At 41.4% G+C, this 19,107-nt stretch overlaps 1 long non-coding RNA gene across 2 annotated transcripts; it reads left to right on the forward strand.

The window, feature by feature from the left end:
• Positions 1–2,923: 2,923 nt before the first annotated feature.
• Positions 2,924–13,863, forward strand: LOC139358547 (uncharacterized). 2 transcript variants are annotated; one of them, XR_011613694.1, is made up of 4 exons: positions 2,924–3,256; positions 5,477–5,612; positions 12,816–12,881; positions 13,329–13,863. It is a non-coding gene; the product is annotated as an uncharacterized lncRNA (long non-coding RNA). The 2 variants fall into 2 exon arrangements; XR_011613693.1 differs by lacking the exon at positions 2,924–3,256 and having other exon boundaries at positions 4,105–5,612.
• The last annotated feature ends 5,244 nt before the right edge of the window (positions 13,864–19,107 follow it).

The raw sequence follows: 19,107 nt of genomic DNA on the forward strand, positions 1-19,107 counted from the left end.
CTCCTGGCACACTCTTGCAGAGGTGGTTGGTTGCTCTTTGAGTCAGCTTGGCCTTGCCTGGCATGCACAAGCCTCAGTGCAACAATTGTCTTACAAAGGGAGCCATATAGAGGAAAGGAGCAGCAAGCTCTGGAGCAGGGTGTGCGCTGTATTTAAGACTCCAGTCAATTCCTCAGGGCTCAGATGGCACTGCGGGCTTCTTCGTTGCCAAGAGTCAGACCACAGGGCATCTTCAGGAGGACTTTATGTTCAAGTGCAGAAAGCAGCCAGGATTGCAATCCAGGGGACTAGGCATTCCGTGGCCCTGGCCAGACTTAGAATTTGACCCCAGGCAAGACAAGCTGACTCAGAGCAGCACATCGGTGTCTGTGGTCTGTGCATGCCAGGCAAGGCCAAGCTGGCTCAAAAAGCAACCAGCCAACTCTGCAAGGGTGCGCCTGGAGCAGGTGCTGATGGAGTAGAGGCCTGAGGTCTCTGCCTTCTGTGGCCCTGGGCAGATTTAAAAGTTGGCCCCAGGCAGCACAAGATCACTCGGAGCAGCTGGGGCATGTGCATGAAAGGCAAGGCCATCCTGGCTCAAAGAGCAACCAGCCACCTCTGCAAGGGTGTGCCAGGAGCAGTTGCACCAGCCGCCAACCCCACCCACTCAAGGAAGTAGGGATGGCCAGGTCCCAAAAGCCAGACTGGCTGCCACTTGATGGCTGTCGGAGTAAAGGCCTGAGGAAAAGCAGATGGCACTGAGGCCTTACCTCTAGGGTAGAAGAAATGAGGTACACGAGCAGCAGTGGGTGAGGTTGGTGGCTGGTCCACCTGCTCCTGGCACACCCTTGCAGAGGTGGCTGGTTGCTCTTTGAGCCAGCTTGGCCTTGCCTGGCATGCACAAGCCTCAGTGCAACAATTGTCTTACAAATGGAGCCATATTGAGGAAAAGAGCAGCAGGCTCAGGAGCAGGGTATGAGCTGCCTTTAGGGCTCCAGTCAATGCCTCAGTGCTCAGATGGCACTGCGGGCTTCTTCTTTGCCAAGAGGCAGACCACAGGCCATCTTGAGGAGGACTTTATTATATTCAAGTGCAGAAATCAGAAAGAATTTCCACCCAGGGGCCTAGGTCTTCTGTGGCCCTGACCAGACTTAGAGTTTGGCCTCAGGCAGGACAAGCTCACCTGGAGCAGGTGGAGCAGCTGCCAACCTCACCCACTCAAGGAAGCAGGGATGGCCAGTTTCCAACAGCCTGAGTGGCTGCCACCTGATGGCTGATGGAGCAGAAGCCTGAGGAAAAGCAGATGGCACTGGGGCCCTACCTCTATGGTAGAACTGATGTACCATGAGCGGCAGTGAGTGAGGTTTGTGGCTGGTCCACTGGCTCCTGGCACACACTTGCAGAGGTGGCTGGTTGCTCTTTGAGCCAGCTTGGCCTTGTGTGGCATGCACAAGCCTCAGTGCAACAATTGTCTTACAAATGGAGCCGTATAGTGGAGAGGAGTAGCAGGCTCAGGAGCAGGGTGTGCACTGCTTTTAGGGCTCCAGTCAATTCCTCAGGGCTCAGATGGCACTGCGGGCTTCTTGGTTGCAAATAGGGAGACCACATGACGTCTTGAGGAGGACTTTATGTTCAAGTGCAGAAAGCAGCCAGGATTTCCACCCAAGGAACTCGGCCTTCTGTGGCCCTGGCCAGACTTAGAATTTGGCCCCAGGCAGGACAAGCTCTCTCAGAGCAGCACTTTGGTACCTGCAGTCTGTGCATGCCAGGCAAGGCCAAGCTGGCTCAAAGGGCCACCAGCCATCTCTGCAAGGGTGCACCCGGAACAGGTGGAGCAGCCATCAACCTCACCCACTCAAGGAAGCAGGGATGGCCGGATTCCAACAGCCTGAGTGACTGCCACCTGATGGCTGATGGAGCAGAGACCTGAGGAAAAGCAGATGGCACTGAGGCCTTACCCCTGGGGTAGAAGAAATGATGCACCCTGACTGGCAGTGAGATTGGTGGCTGGTCCATGGGCTCCTGGCACACCCTTGCAGAGGTGGTTGGTTGCTCCGTGAGCCAGCTTGACCTTGTCCTGCATGCACAAGCCTCATTGTGACAATTGTCTTATAAATGGAGCCATATAGAGGAAATGAGCAGCAGGCTCAGGAGCACGGTGTGCCCTGCCTTTAGGGCTCCACTCAATTCCTCAGGGCTCAGATGGCATTCTGGGCTTCTTTCCTGCCAAGGCTCAGATGACAGGCCATCTTGAGGAAGACTTTATGTTCAAGTGCAGAAAGCAGCCAGGATTTCCACCCAGGGGCCTAGGTCTTCTGTGGCCCTGGCAAGACTTAGAATTTGGCCCCAGGCAGGACCAGCTCACTCAGAGCAGCATGTTGGTGCCTGGGGTCTGTGCATTCCAGGGAAAACCAAGCTGGCTCAAAGAGCAACCAGTCACTTCTGCAAGGGTGCACCTGGATCAGTTGCAGTAGCCACCTACCTCACCCACTCAAGGAAGTAAGGATGGCCAGGTTCCAACAGCTGGACTGTCTGCCACCTGATGGCTGATGGAGCTGAGGCCTGAGGAAAATCGGAAGACACTGGGGCCCTACCTCTAGGGTAGAGGAACTGATGTACCCGACCGGCAGTCAGTGGGGTTGGTGGCTGGTTCACCAGCTCCTGGCACACCCTTGGAGAAGTGACTGGTTTCTCTTAGAGTCAGCTTGGCCTTGCCCCGCATGCACAAGCCTCAGTGCAATAACTGTGCTACAAATGGAGCCATATAGAGGAAATGAGCAGCAGGCTTAGGAGCAGGGTGTGCAGTGCCTTTGGGGCTCCAGTCCATGCCTCAGGGCTCGTATGGCACTGCGGGCTTCTGGTTTTAAAGAGGCAGACCACAGGCCTTCTTGAGAAGGACTTCATGTTCCAAAACAGAAAGCAGCCAGGATTACCACCCAGGGGACTCGGCCTTCAGTGGCCTTGACCAGACTTAGAATTTGGCCCAAGGCAGGACAAGCTCACTCAGAGGAGCATTTCAGTAGCTGGGGCCTCTGCATGCCAGGTGAGGCCAAGCTGGCTCAAAGAACAACCAGCCACCACTGCAATGGTGCACCTGGAACCGGTGGACCAGCCAGCAACCTCACCTACTGAAGGAAGCAGGGATGGCCAGATTCCAACAGACTGAGTGGCTGCCACCTGATGGCTGATGGAGCAGAGGCCCGAGGAAAAGCAGATGACACTGAGGCCTTGCCACTAGGGTAGAAGAAATTATGTACCTTGACCAGCAGCGAGTGAGGTTGGTGGCTGGTCCATGGGCTCCTGGCACACCCTTGCAGAGTTGGCTGGTTGCTCTTTGAGCCAGCTCGGTCTTGCCTGGCATGCACATACCTCAGTGCAACAATTGTATTACAAATGGGGCCATATAGAGGAAAGGAGCAGGAGGCTCAGGAGCAGGGTGTGCGCTGCCTTTAGGGCTCCAGTCAATTCCCCAGGGCTCAGATGGCACTGCGGGCTTCTTTGTTGTCAAGAAGCAGACCACAGGCCATCTGAAGGAGAACTTTCTATTCAAGTGAAGAAAGCAGCCAGGATTGCAATCCAGGGGTCTAGGCTTTCTGTGGCCCTTTCCAGACTTAGAATTTGGCCTCAGGCAGGACAACTCACTCAGAGCGGTACGTGGGTAGCTGGGGCCTGTGTATGACAGGCAAGGCCAAGCTGGTTCAAAGAACAGCCTGCCACCTTGGCAAGGGTGTGCGTGTAGCAGTTGGACCAGTCACCAACCTCACACACTGAAGGAAGCAGGGATGGTCAGGTTCCCACAGCCTGAGTGCCTGCCACCTGATGGCTGCTGGAGCAGAGGCCTGAGGAAAGCAGATGGCACTGAAGCCCTACCTCTAGGATAGAAGAAATGATGTATCCTGAACGGCAGTGAGTGAGATTGGTGTGCTGGTCCACCGGCTCCTGGCACACCCTTGCAGATTTGGCTCATTGCTCTTTGATCCAGCTTGGCCTTGCCAGGTATGCACAAGCCTCAGTGCAACAATTGTGCTGCAAATGGAGCCAGACAGAGGAAATGAGCAGCAGGCTCAGTGGCAGGGTGTGTACTTGCTTTAGGGCTCCAGTCCATGCCTCAGGGCTTGTATGGCACTGCGGGCTTCTTGGTTACCTCCACAAGCCATCTTGAGGAGGACTTTATGTTTTAAAATGCAATTCAAATGAGCATAAAACATTTACAGCCTAGGAAAAGGCTTATGGCATTAGAATCCTTATTTATATGATTATTTTGTGTTTTTTTTTGAGATATGGTCTTTGTCTCTCATCCAGGCAGAAGTGAAGTAATTTTGTCATAATTCACCACCGCCATGAACTCTGAGTCCAATCCATCCTTTTGCCTTGGTCTCCCAATTAGTTGGAGCTGCAAGCATAAGGCACCATGCCTGGCTAGTTTTTTAAATGTGGTTTTGTTGTTGTTGAGAGTATGGTATCATTATGTTGCTCTGGCTGGTCTCAAATTCCCAGCCTAATGTGATCTTTCTGCCACAGCCTCCTAAAGTGCTGGAATTACAGGCATGAGCCACCATGCCTAGCATAGAGTAGTACATTATTTTCAAAGTCTTATTCTAAGATCCATTTATTGACTTTGGCCTCAATAACTCAATATAATATCTCAGAAACTTTTTTTTGACAAATTTTGGGGCATGATGATGAGAGAAGGGGGTTCAAAACTTTCTAATAAGAGTTAACTTGGAGCCATTTAAGGAGGAACAAACACAAATTATCAGAAAAATAAAAGAAAGATCAAGTGCAGAAGTTCTGTGGCAAAGATGATAGTAAAGAGTATATGATTGTGACTCATGGTGGCTTTTACTTTGTTCTTGAATTTCTGAGTAATTTAAGGGTTAACATTTAAAGAATGTATGTTATAGATAACATTTTATTGCAAGTAAATATATTTCAAATTTTGTTACTGGTTTTGTATGAGATTATTCTAAGCTTCCTTCATTATCAAGCTGTATTATTTTATTAATGTAGTTTGATGATATTACAACACAGCTGGGAGCTGTATCTTCAAAATATGTCTATTTGACTAAATAAAATCAAGTTATTCAATGGGAGTTACTATCTATGAAAAAAGTACAACAGGAATGTAAAAAATTTCAGGAGGATAAAAATATGTTGGAAGAAGAAATATTAAATCTTAAGATGCTTATGGAAAGAACACACTGGTGAAGACAAATTGGTGATGTACAAAATTATAAATTGGATCTAGAAGAAAGCTCAATGCAGGCAATAGAAAAATGAGTAGAAATCCCTTTACAGGTTAGTTTGTAAAATCAGGTAAGTTTATTTATAATGTGCTTCTATTTATTTCACTGCAAATTATATTTTGGAGATATATATATATTTCCTCTGCCTCTCTAATAGCAATTTGCCTTGTAGAATTCTAGCAATAAAGTGGCATCTGTTTTTACTTTCAAGTATTTAAATTTCCATCATTATAACAAAATTGATTTTTCAGAGTAATGATTCTCACTGTGGAGTCATTTGATTAATAAGACCCATTGGCATAAGATTACATCCTCTGACTACAAAAATCCTGGAAGAAAAACTAGGAAATATTCTTCTGGACATTGCACTTCGCAATGAATTTGTGGGTAAGTACTCAAAAGCAATTGCCAGAAAAATGAAAACTGACAAGTGGGATTTATTTAAACTAAATAGCTTCTTCTGCACAGCATGAGAAACTATCATGGGATTGAACAGACAGCCTACAGAATGGAAGAAAATATCCACACACTATGCACCTGTAATCCCAGCTACTCGGGGGGCTGAGGCAGGAGAATCATTGGAATCCGGGAGGCGGAGGTTGTAGTGAGCTGAGATCACGCCATTGCACTCCAGGTCGAGACTGCGTCTCAAAAATAAATAAATAAATAAATAAATAAATAAATAAATAAATAAATAAAATAAAAACAAATAATAAAAGCTAGAAGTTCTATGAAAACATTAATGCACATATAATCTTTTAAAAATGTTCATTGTTGCCGGGCGCGGTGGCTCAAGCCTGTAATCACAGGACTTTGGGAGGCCGAGACGGGCGGATCACGAGGTCAGGAGATCGAGACCATCCTGGCTAACACGGTGAAACCCCGTCTCTACTAAAAAATACAAAAAACTAGCCGGGCGAGGTGGCGGGCGCCTGTAGTCCCAGCTACTCGGGAGGCTGAGGCAGGAGAATGGCGTAAACCCGGGAGGTGGGGCTTGCGGTGAGCTGAGATCCGGCCACTGTACTCCAGCCTGGGCAACACAGCGAGACTCCGTCTCAAAAAAAAAAAAATGTTCATTGTTTCTCTAGAGAGTTCAATACCTATTCTAGCTTATTACAGTAACCTACAGTTTATATTACATCAACTATGGCATAAAAACCTTAAATTGTATATTTCTGTTTCCTCCCTCCTTTACACTATTTATGTCATGCACTATAGTCTCAAATATTATGAATTCCATGATGTGAAGTTACTCTTTTTTTAAAAAAAATTTAGACAATCCATGATCTTTAGAGCAATGTAAAATAATTGGGCTACATATCTTTATATCTTCCCTGGCACTCTTTATTTCTTTGAGTAGTTTCAACATTCATCTGCTTCCATATTCCTTTTGCCTCAAGAAATCGTTTTGACGTTTATTTTAGTGCAGACCTGTTAGCAAGGGACTCTTCCAGTGTTAATCTGAAAATGTCTTCATTTAATTGTTATTTTAGTTATATAGTTAATGGATATAAGATTGGGGACTGATTTTTTTTTAGTTATTTAAAAATTTTGTATCATTGGTTTGTGACTTGTAGAGTTGCTGACAAGCAGTTCACTGTAATGTTTGTTTTTGTTTATCTCTGTACACAATGTTCCTATTTTTCTGTGACTGAATTCAAGATTTATGCTAATCGTTGGTTTTCATCAGTTAGACTAGTGTGATTATTCTAGCATTCTTTAAATTTTTTATTAATCTTTCTTGGAGCTTTTTGAGGTTGCTTGGGGTCCTCAGTCATCTTTTTCCAATTTTTCTTCTCTCACACTCTGTTTTTAATCTCCTTCTGGAATTCCAATTAATTGTATTTTAGTTAATTTCGTATTGGCAGAGAATTCTTGGACTCACCGGAGTATTTTATTTGCTTGGTTCATTGGTTTATTTTGTTTTCCTCTTTCTTCCCTTTGTGCTGCCATTCAAATAATTTGTGTTGGCCTAATATAAAATTAGCTGCTTCTTTCTTAACTCTGATGACCAGTCTGCTAATCAGCTTGCTGATGTAATTCTTCATCTCTGTTCTCAAGCTTTCACTTATTTCTAGCTTTTGCCTTTTACTGTTCCCATCTCTGCTGAAATTCCTCATTTTTCCATGCATGTCTTTTTTTTTAACTAGATCCTTTAACATTTTGATCATTATTATTTTAAATTACTTGCATTTAGTTCCAACATCTGAATTATCTCTGAATTTGATTCTGTCGACTTTTTATCTTTTGAAAATATTATAACTCATAACTCAAATTTCTAACTTGCTTTTATGTGTCTCCCAGTTTCTAAAAAATGCAAATCATCAGATGTACAAAAACAGTAGCTCATGAGATAATTACTTATGTCAAGATTGTTTTATGTTTCTGTTTCATTTTGGTTTGTGTCATGCTATTAGTGTGGGCAGGAACAAAGGCTGGTTTTTGCTGTGGTGTCTGAAACATTCAGTGAACCATGTAACTTCAATTTCTCCAGCAGTAGGCTGCCATACCATGTGCCTTGTGTGGGGCCTTAGGCTCTGGAGGGCATATGCCAATGCTCCTGTTCCACAGTTACCTTCCGGTAGTCCTTACCACCTATGTCACAGAGAGGGTCTCTCTCCACTTTCTTGTTCCTCTCTAACTGTAGAACATCATTTCTTGTGTGTGTGTGACTATGCAGAAAATTGAGGTTGGGAGCAGAGGGATGATTCATGTTATTTTGGAGCCAGTTTCATCATCAGAGTCTCAGAGAAGGGATATTTTTAGCACTTCGCGACTCTTATTCCAGTGGGAGTCAAACTGTCCCTTATCTGTGTTGGTTTTTGAGGAAGAAATAATATCTTGCCTCCTCCCACCTCAGTGGTAGAAAACCTTTGATTTATATCATTGAAAGTTTTCAAACCCACCATAAGGGCTAACTCTTTTCTTTCTCCTTCCATAGGAACAATGCACCTTTGTCTGTGGTCACTGGATGGAGATTTTCCAACCCTTTACCACAGTAGCACGACTCTGCATTAGTGCAAAATCCTGGGCCCCAAAACAATCCTTGTTCCTCTCCTGATGGAGAAGTATTTTTCCTCCATCCGTGACCCAGAAGCAGTGATCCTTTGCCTGGTCTCAGGTGGGGTGGAGTAGGGTGTGAGAGGTTTCTTAACCTTCTCTGAAAGCTGATGTGTTTTGCTTCTTCTTATCTCCCAGAAACAGTAGACTTTTGCATGGCTTGTGGACCTAGATGCTTTTAAGCCACAGCAAATTAAGCGTTTTGATTCTTAGGAGAGAAGCAAATGTTCATGTAGTCAATTGTTTTCTTATTTATTTTTTGCTTTGTTTTCTTATTTCAGTCATGATGAGTTGAATATGATCATGATTTTCCAGTTAAGCCGCTTGCATTTCTAAAATTTTATTAGTCCCCCTTTGGCCTTTCAGCACTAAATCAAATGCAGATAATCATCACTGTGTGAATAAAGTGTTTTTATTGAGAACAGAATTGTTCATATACACACGAATGTGGATATTATCTACTTAGCACAATATGTCATTGTTTCAAAATGTAAAATCTGCTTTAAGCTGAACAAAGAATGGTTCTTGAAACTATTTTCCCTTTGTGATCAATTAAAAAACCCAGTGCTTTCTATCTCATGGGTAGATTATTAAAATAATGACATACCTGATCTTCATTTTAGGTTCTCTCTCTTCGAGATATTTCCTTCAAAACTACTTTGACTGATTAGTCTCTTTTGGATTTCGTTATACTCTGTATTTTCTTCACAAGCTCATCAGGATAAATCCTGCCTTTACGTTTGTTATAAAAATTCTCTCTTTTTTTTTTTTCCAAATCTTATTTGAGCTGAAAGCTCTCCACCAAGTGTCTCCTATGCCACAAAGCCTTATTTTACTGATCTCTCCTGTCTTCCTTGCTCAAGCTCATTTAGGAACTTTTTTTATGAAAATATTCAAGGAATACTTAAAAAAAAATGTATGAACACATAGTATTTTCAATTTGAACACAAAATACTGCTCTACTTGAAAACAAGTTTTAGAAACAATTAAATGTTTCTAGAAGGAGAATCAACAGTGTCATAAATATCACAATCCAATTTTCCTGTTTGTACTAAAACACACATTAGCAAATATTTACTGAGAAATTACTATTTGCCTTAAAGTATAATGCTTTTGATACACGTTATAAAAACTAGGTACTATTATTAGCAGTATTTTAAGAGTAAAAATATCGAGTCTTAGAGATGTTAAGCAATGTGCACAAATAGCACAGGGAAAGTTGGAGTTCTGAAATTGTGACTATGCTGTATGTATGACAGGAGAATCAATTCTTGTCAAATGTAACTGTCAAGTCATTGTGCAGATTCGGAGGTCTCTGATTGCTAGGGTCAGTACACTTAAATCATGTCACAACTTAGTTAAATCTATTTTATTAAAGCAAAATTCCATGTATAATTTCACAAAGATTATTGGCACCAAAAACATTATTTTTCCTTCCTTCCTTCCTTTCTTTCTCCTTCCTTCCTTCCTTCCTTCCTTCCTTCCTTCTTTCCTTCCCTCCTTCCTTCCTGCTTTCTTGCTTTCTTTCTCTTGTTCTTTTGTTCTCTTTCTCTTTCTTTCTTTGAGATAGGGTCTCAGTCTGTTGCCCAAGCTGGAGTGCAGTGACACAGTCATGGTGCACTGCAGTCCCAGCTTCCCCAGGCTCACGTGATCCTCCCACCTCATCCTCCTGAGTATCTGGGACTACAGGCAAGCCACCACACCTGGCTTTATTTTTTTTTTTCAAGATTGGGTTTCACTGTACTGCCAAACCTGGTCTGCAACTCCTCAGCTCAAACAATCCACCTGCCTTTGCCTCCTAAAGTATTGGGATTCTAGATGTAAGCCACATGCCTGGCAAATAATGTTATTCGATAAGTTCAATTTAACTATTAGATTTTGGACAATGAGAGATAGAATTTTCTATATCATAATTCATCTTGTGTTCTTATTTGAAGTAATATATAAGGATTTCAATTCCACTCAAATATATTTATTAGCAAATTAAATTTCTTTTTCAGGATTCCAAACTTTTGTTCAAGACATAAATGCTAAATGATGTCACTAATTTTAATTAGATTAACAGAAAGGTATTCTGGTGTTTAATAACAGTGACAGAATGGGCTATTGATTTTAGTTTCTTTCTCTTTGTCTCTTTCCCCTTTTTAAAATATTTTACTTTTTAGGCTCTTTGGAATTCCAAAGATAGAGTTTTAAGAATTAAACAAAACACTCACAGAAACTGCCAATGCTAGGATGAAATATATTGTTACTGTGCTTTGGGATTAAAATAAGGAACTACAGTTTACAGAACTTTTATACTGATACACAGACACTAAAAAGGGAAAGGGTTTGGATGAGAAGTTCTGCTATGCAATCAAGAATCTCAGCCACTCATTTATGTAGGAGCTGCAGGAGCTCCCTGTAAAGAGAGGTTAGGGAGAATGTAGCTTCAGAGTTTCTCCATTTTTTCCAGAGGTTCCCCCAAAAGGTCATGACAGTTTATAAGAATGCTTCACTTGTGAAAAACAAATATCAAAGTCTTCTTGTAAATTATATTTAAGGACAAATCTTCATTCCATGTTTAATTTATTTAGCATTTTATATGTGCAAATGTGTAAAATATCATCACCTAAAGCTATATAACATGTTCTATTTCTATACTGTGATTACAGGTTTATAATTCTGGAAAGATATACAGAACAAAAGATTTACGTTTTTAATCACTTTAAGTGCACGGTTTTGTGGCATTAAGTATATTTGCACTGTTGTGCAACAGTCACCACCATAGACCTCCAAAACTTGTCTTCTCCAACTAAAACTCTGTACTCATTGAACACCAACTTCCTATTCCTCTCCCTACCCCTCCCCGTAGCAATCACCATTCTACTTTCTGTCTCTACAAATTTCACAAAGTATCTCACAGAAATGGCATGATATAGAATGTTTGAATTTCTCGAACTGGCTTATTTCACTTGGCATATCTTCAAGTTTCATCTATTTCATAGCATGTTCAGAATATATTTTAAGGCCGAATATTATGACGTTGCCGTATATACCACATTTTTTTAACTACTCATCCATCAATATTCACATGGGCTGCTCCTTCCCTTTGATTATTGTGGATAATATTGCTCATGGACACACTGCACAAACATCTGTTTGGTCCCTGCACTCCTTTATTTTGGATATGGATTTGCATTTTAATACAATGGAGAAATTATGCAGCTTTTTTGAAGTGTCCAAATGAAAAGGAGCACAGCATCAGTAAAATATTAGAAAGTAGATTATTGGAAAAAGTAGGGAGAGAACTGAACCAAAATTTAATAAGCAGTGTAAGAGAGTTTCAAGAGGAGGGAAAAAATCGACAATATAAACAGAGAATTAAATAGTGAAAGGTCGATATTTAGAAAATTGTCACATGTACCCATATGTTGCCTGTGAGCTGACATTTACATTATTGTTTTATTCCAGGTTTCCAAAAGTCAGTGCAATATGAGAGTTTCATGATGCTAAATAAACTGAAACATGATACATATTTTGATGTATTGTCCTTGAGAGCAGGCTGGTGGTAATTAGTGCAATTTTAAATTATGATATGATAGTGGAGTCAATCTGCCAAACTGAAAAAAATGTATATATACAATGTGTATACGTTTCTCAAAACCCCGTTGTATCATACAATTAAATTATGATTTAAAGCTACCTGACAATTACTGGAGGAAAAAATGAAACATTTACATTAATATTACCATAATTTTGATATTATTGCAAATATCAGAGCGTGTAGTACTTAGGGATAAACCTGCAAAAAAAAGAAACGTTTGAAAACTACGAAACTACAAAATATTGTTAAAATAAATAAGAGATCTCAATCAATGGAATGTATGAGTCATAAATCTCAATACTGTTAAAATGTTTATTCTTCCCACATTGATCTATAAGAATTCCAATCAAATCACAGCTGTATTCCTTATTTTAGAAATTGAGAAACTAAAATTCTGAAATGTATGTCGATGGGTAGAGGACCTATAAAGGCAAATTACTTTGAAAGGAAACAATTACTTTGAAACCAGGTGCTGTTGGAGAATTAACAGCACCTGGTTTCAAGACTTATCAAGTTACAGTACTTAAGACAATGTGGTACAAATATAGATATACACATGTGTATCAGCTTTCAGCTAGTTTTAATAAAGTTCTTAGAGCATTCATAGACATAACATTTTCAACAAATGCTTCTGAAACAATTAGATATCCCAGTGTGTGTGTGTGTGCGTGCATGTGTGTGTGTGTGTGTGTAGCTCAGTACTTCACACCTGAGAGGTATGAGTGTGCATTACCAAGGGGAACTGAGAAACTTTGAGAGTATTGGATATGCTCACTGACCCCTTCATGGTGATTGTTTAATGGGCACATGTATACATCAAATTCATCTCATTATGCTTTAAATATTGGTAGTGTATTTTATGTTCATTCGACATGAATAAAGCTGTAAATGTTATCAAAATATTCACTTGCTATGCTTCTATTCATTTTACTCTCTCTCTCCAGAGACCTTCAGATAGAAAATGCAGTTCAAAGATATTTCATAAAGGAAGAAAAGAAATATGAAGACAGGTGAGAGATAGTACTCAGATTTTTTTTTTTTCAGTGCAATCCTGGTCTTTTGTGACTAGCAATATTTTTATGTGCAGAAGTAGTAGAAAAGATAAATATTTTGTACAGTAGAGAAACGCATAATTTCTGTGCCATGGAAGAGATAACTCACAAAGATGACAGATTCTGACTATGTTGGATACTATCTAGTATTGTAACTAACCAACGATCTCACCTTAACATTGGCTGTAAAGCTACATTAATGTTCCTTGCAATGATTTGAACCTTTACTGGAAACTTCATTGCTTACTGAGTTGAATAACATTGTTGATACGTGTTTATCTTATATTAGCACTAGAGTCATAATTTTACTTGTTTTAAAATTAAACAACACTTGAAATTATATATTTTTAATGTTTCAACTGTGATCTCACTCCACATGCATCTTTAAATTCTTATTTGATAAAGGATAGCAAATACAGAAAGAATTCTTGTGATAATAGAGAACACAGAACTGTTGAACGGTGTTGAAGCTGAGCTGGAGAGAGTCACCAAAGCTGGCGCGGAAGCTGGCAAGGTCGGAGACTTTCCTGCCTGGGCACAGCTTGAGCTCGCCCCTGCGCCACCGCCAGTGGCAGAAACTGCAGACCCAGCTGGGCCCTGAGGCCTCCGCCGCATCCTCCCACCAGCCAGGAGCTGTGCTGAGGTCGCAGATAGGCGACCCTGGAGCGGTGCACCTGAGGGAAGGCGGCCCATGTTCCGGACAGCAGCAGGACACCAGGATCCAGGGACCCACCTCCCGCCGCGGGAACCCCAAACCTTGCCTGGCGCCCCTTGCTTGCTCTGCCTGGCCTCCAGAGGCCGGCGTGTGTCCTGGTCATGAGGATGCACAGCAGGTGCCCGGGAGTCCCCCTCCGCCATGGCCTACCGCTCTGCCAGCCATCACGCCTGGTTCGCGGACCGCAGCCTGGCTGCCTCTGATCCCCCCAGGCGGGGACCTGTCCTCCTCCTGGGCGAGCAGCCGGGGGAATGCACTCTGCCCGGTGGCCTGCACAGCCCCTGACCGCCCATCCCCTCTGGCGCCTCCGCCCCAGGCCAGGACCTTCCTGTAGTACAGAACCCACCTTCCTTCCCGCGGCAGAGCTGCTCCGCTTCCGCCACCCACAGGGAAAAACTCAGATCTCCAAACAAACAGAAATCCCCGTGTGACTCCTCTGGTTGGATACTGCCAGTCCCCACATTTACTTCCAGGAGTTTTCTTGGCAGAAGTTGTCCCATGTTTGATGTTTCACCAGCAGTGAGCGTGAAAAGTGACAGCAATAGAGAAACACATCAGGCTTTCCGCAACAAAGATGACCTTCCCTTCTTCAAAACTCAGCAATCTCCAAGGCCCACAAAGGACTCAGGACAAGATGACTGAGCTGGAGTACTCGGCCCAGGAAATGCAGGCCCAGAGCGGGTCACCTCCTTAGGACAGGCCCAGGCTTCTCCTGGCCGCCTGGGTGCCTTTCTCCTCACTCCCACCCAATGCAGGGGACCCCACAAACTCGGCTCTCCGGGCTCCCTGCACCTCCCTCCACAGGAGCCACCTCCTGCCCGCCAAGCTGGGGCCTTCTGGGGCGTCCTGGGCTGAGAGGGCAGGGTGCCAGCTCTGCACGCTGGAGAAGGAACACCGCCACACTGTCACACTGACACACCGCCACACAAAGACACCACCACACGGGCACACCACCACATGGCCACATGGACAGACACACAGACACATGGAGATATCACCATACGGACACACAGACACACCACCACACTGTCACATGTACAGACACACGGAGACATTACGACACGGACACACTGCCACACTGTCACATGGACGGACAGACAGACATACGGAGAAGTCACCACACAGGCACAGCACCAGACTGTCACACGGACACAGACACACGGAGACATCACCATAAGGACACACGACCACACTACCACAGGGACACACAGACACACAGACACATCACCACACTGTCACAGGGACACACCATCACTCTCACACGAACACACAGACACACTGCCACATCAACACTGCCACATACACAGACACACCGCCACACTGTGACATGGACACACCTCCACACTGTCAGACACCACCACACAGACACTGCCACGTGGACACAAGGACACACAGGCACATTGTCACCTGGATACACAAACCTGGGAAGCCACATCTGAAGGAACTGCCAGGTGACTAGGACCATAAGTCAATCAAAGTAGACTTTCCCTGGCTTGCATACAAGTCATTTAAACTGTGGTGGGATGGTATCTCATTGTAGTTTTAATTTGCATTTCTCTGATGATCAGTGATACTGAGCACCGTTTCTTATACCTGTTTGCCATTTGTAGGTCTCTTTTTGAGAAATATCTATTCAAATCTTTTACGCCCTTTTTTAAACCAGGTTATTAGATTGTTTCTTAAAGAGTTGTTCAAGCTTTTTATATATTCTGATTATTAATCCCTTGTCGGAAGAGTAGTTTGTAAATATTTTCTCCCATTCTGTGGATTGTCTCTTAATTTTGTTGATTGTATCATTTTCTGGGCAGAAGCTTTTTAACTTAGTGTGATCCATTTGTCCATTTGTGTTTTGGCTGCCTGTGCTTGTGGGTATTGCTCAAAATATTTTTGCCCAGACCAATGTTCTGGAGATTTTCCTCAAACTTTTTTTGTACTAGTTTTATTGTTGGAGTTTTAATCAACTTTGATTTTACTTTCATATATTATGAGAGATACTAGTCTGTTTTCATTCCTTTGCATATGGATATCCAGTTTTATCAACACCATTTACCACCAGTGTATGTTCTTGGCACCTTTGTCAAAAATGAGTCCACTGTAGCTATGTAGATTTGCTACTGGGTTCTCTATTCTGTTCCATTGATCTATGGGTCTGTTTTTATGCCAGTACCATATTCTTTTGGTTACTATAATTCTGTAGTATAATATGAAGTCAGATAATAGAATTCCTCCAGCTTTATTTATTTATTTATTTATTTATTTATTATTGCTTAGGATAGTGTTATTTCTTATACTGAAAGCATTCTGTTATTTATTATTAGTCTACTTTTATAGTTTTACAATGCTATCCTCTTTTACAAAGCTATGATCAACTCAAGGTGTCCAGATCAGGGTTAATTGTAGCTATTTGAAAATGTAGCAATATTCTGGCTGGGCATGGTGGCTTATGCCTATAATCCCAGCTGTCTGGGAGGCCAAGGTGGGCAGATCATCTGAGGTCACGGGTTCAAGACCAGCCTGGCCAATGTGGTGAAACACTGTCTCTAATAAAAACACAAAAATTAGTTGAGGATGATGGTAGATGCCTGTAATCCCAGCTGCTCAGGAGGCTGAGGCAGGAAAATTGCTTGACGGGAGGTGGAGGTTGCAGTGAGCCCAGAATGTGCCATTGCATTCCAGCCTGGGTAACCAAGACAGACTTCATCAAAAAACAAACAAACAAAGGAGCAATATTCTGTGTAATTGTTGACAGCTTAATTCACTATTATGTGGATCAGAGAGCAGAGGATTCTGAATGCATGAACATATCTTTAACATTTCAATACATTACTCATAATTACTAATGAACTAAAGAGAAAGCAAGAAATTATGGTGATAGTTATATTGACCTGGAGAAATGTAGACATAAAAGAACAGTAAGATGAGAAATGTGTTCACACGGTCTGTAAGAGCACACAAGAATAAAAATAGGGAAGAAAACATGAGAGTTTTCAACAGATTTCTGGTCATGTAAGTCAATTTGTATCAGTTAATTTTTAAAAGGTTTATTTACATGCAATAAACTGCACATACTTCAATTGTACATTTTGATTATTCTTGGTATTTGTAGCTCTATAAAACCAACAACATATTCAAATAAAAAGCATATCCATTACCTTTACCACCAAAGTTTTCTTGTGTTTTTTCTACTCACTTTCTCTTGCCTATCCCCATCCCATCCACAGGCAACCACTGATCCACCTGCAGTCCCTGTGAGTTTTTATTTCCAAATACTTGAAATCATAGGGTGGGTATACTTTTTCATCACTCAGCATCACTATTTTGGAGATTTATTCATGTTGCTACATCTATCAATTGTTCTGTTCTTACTAGGGAGTATTATTTCATTATATACATATACCATAGTAAATTTTTCAGTCACAAATTCACCTGTCCATGGACATGTGGATTGTTTTCAGGTTTTGGCTGTTGCAAGTAAAGCTGCTATGAAGATTCATGTAAAATCCATTGAATGGGCATATGCGTTAGGTTTTCATCTCCACTGGAAGTGGAATAGATAGATATATGGCTATCATGTCTGTAACACGAAAACACAAAGCCTGACAAAACCCATTTCTAAAGTGGAAACTCCACCAGAGAACCCTGACTCCAGCCTGGCTTTTGAGACTATCTCCTATGTCTGGTGCCATGACTGGTCCTGGGGTAGCCACATGACCCAAGGAGGACCATGTTTAAACTTCTGAGTTTTCACTGAAATATGCATTTGTTGAAAGAGAAGCCCCTTTGCCTCCTCCCCCAGCTGCAAATGCTTTCAGGGATCACATCATGCTGGAGCATGTGGTTACAGTGTTTCCTAAACTTTCTGGGGAAAATTTGTTCAAGCAGGTAAAAATGGAGTAAATACAAAGAGAAAAGCAGTCCAGAAGTATCAAATAAAAAAGAAACGGCCTCCATAAAATCATTTGAACTTATGATTAATTCAATAGTCATTAAAACCAGTTTAGTGTACAAAGAATCATCCCCTCCACCACCCTTTATTCCTTCACCAGGTTTAAGGTACATTTTTTAACTTGCAAACAAAAGTTTTGTCATTGACTCAGACATTAAAATCCCTTGTCTCCAAAAGCAATCATTCAATTCTGTCCCTCTCATTGTTAGAATAATATGTTCACTTTATTCTGCATACACCTCTCCTTTGCCCTTGTTTGCCTATTCTATTAAAGTTATTTCAGACATTTATTTCATTTTATATCAAAGAAACTGTATACATGTTCTTAATCTTACAAAAAGTTCTGAGTAATTTTTTGCCTCATATTTGATTTTAAACTACCCAAGAAGCATTATTTTCTCATTTAGTATTTTAACTTTTCTAACCTAGGACTTTTATAGTAGATATTATGTCTTTTTCTAAATGCCTTGCTTCAATTTACATTTTAAAGCTAATTTTTAAAAAGTGTATGTTTTAAATATTTGCATCTTGCAGCTCAGGCCTAAATATCCCTTAATAACAAATATTGTCTTTTTTTCTGTATATTTTTCACATATTTCAGTTGTGAGGTATATTGCCACAATAAAAGTTTTTGTCAACGTAACAGAACACATAGACAAAATATTGTTTCCAAGTGATTGATGATGTGATACTTTCAGTCTAGTGACAATCCCTTGAAGTAATCATCATCCCTATATCTAATGAAATACGAAATAAATATTTCACTTTGTTTCTAAATTTCAGCCGACAAATATATAGCCTGTCACATACAGCCTGTAACACCAACATATAAAAATTAAAGCAGTTCCTTCTCCACTCCCACTGCTTCACTTGACTAGCCTTAAAATATAATAACAATAATAAAAAATAAAAGCAAAACTGTTCCTTATCTTATGTTTGAAATTTAGTGGATAGACTATCATAAAAGCACTTATATGTATGGAGGGCCTCTGTAAAATATAGACTTTTAACAGAAAAGTAGATGTATATGATAGTTAAATTAAAAACACAATTATATATAGTACCATCACAAATGCACTAGGACTTGTTTTAGAATGCAAGATGTAATTGACTAAACCATTTAGGGCTAGACCTCTGAAACAAAAGGCATTCACACTTTGCGATAATAGGGGGACAATATTATTCAAAATAGAAGCATGCAGAACCTTTACCTGATCATGATAAAAATCTTTCCTACTTGTTGTTAATCCGCGGCAGCTTTTACAAGGTCAGCAAAAAGAGATTATCCCACAGTATAAGCTGATGGCCAAAATTATCCGCTTTACTTTAGGTAACATAATATCTATTAACTGTAAATTTATTCTGAAAGAAAACAGATACATTTTTCTCAGAAATGTCTTTAGATGAAGATCTGGCACAACTGTTTTGCTCTCTTTTGAAAATTTTGTTTTTATTGATAAATAAATATATATGGATACAATGTGGTACAATACATGTAAATATTGTGAAATGGACAAATTACG

This window comes from Macaca nemestrina, chromosome 15 (genome assembly GCF_043159975.1).
Source record: "Macaca nemestrina isolate mMacNem1 chromosome 15, mMacNem.hap1, whole genome shotgun sequence".
NCBI lineage: Eukaryota > Metazoa > Chordata > Mammalia > Primates > Cercopithecidae > Macaca > Macaca nemestrina.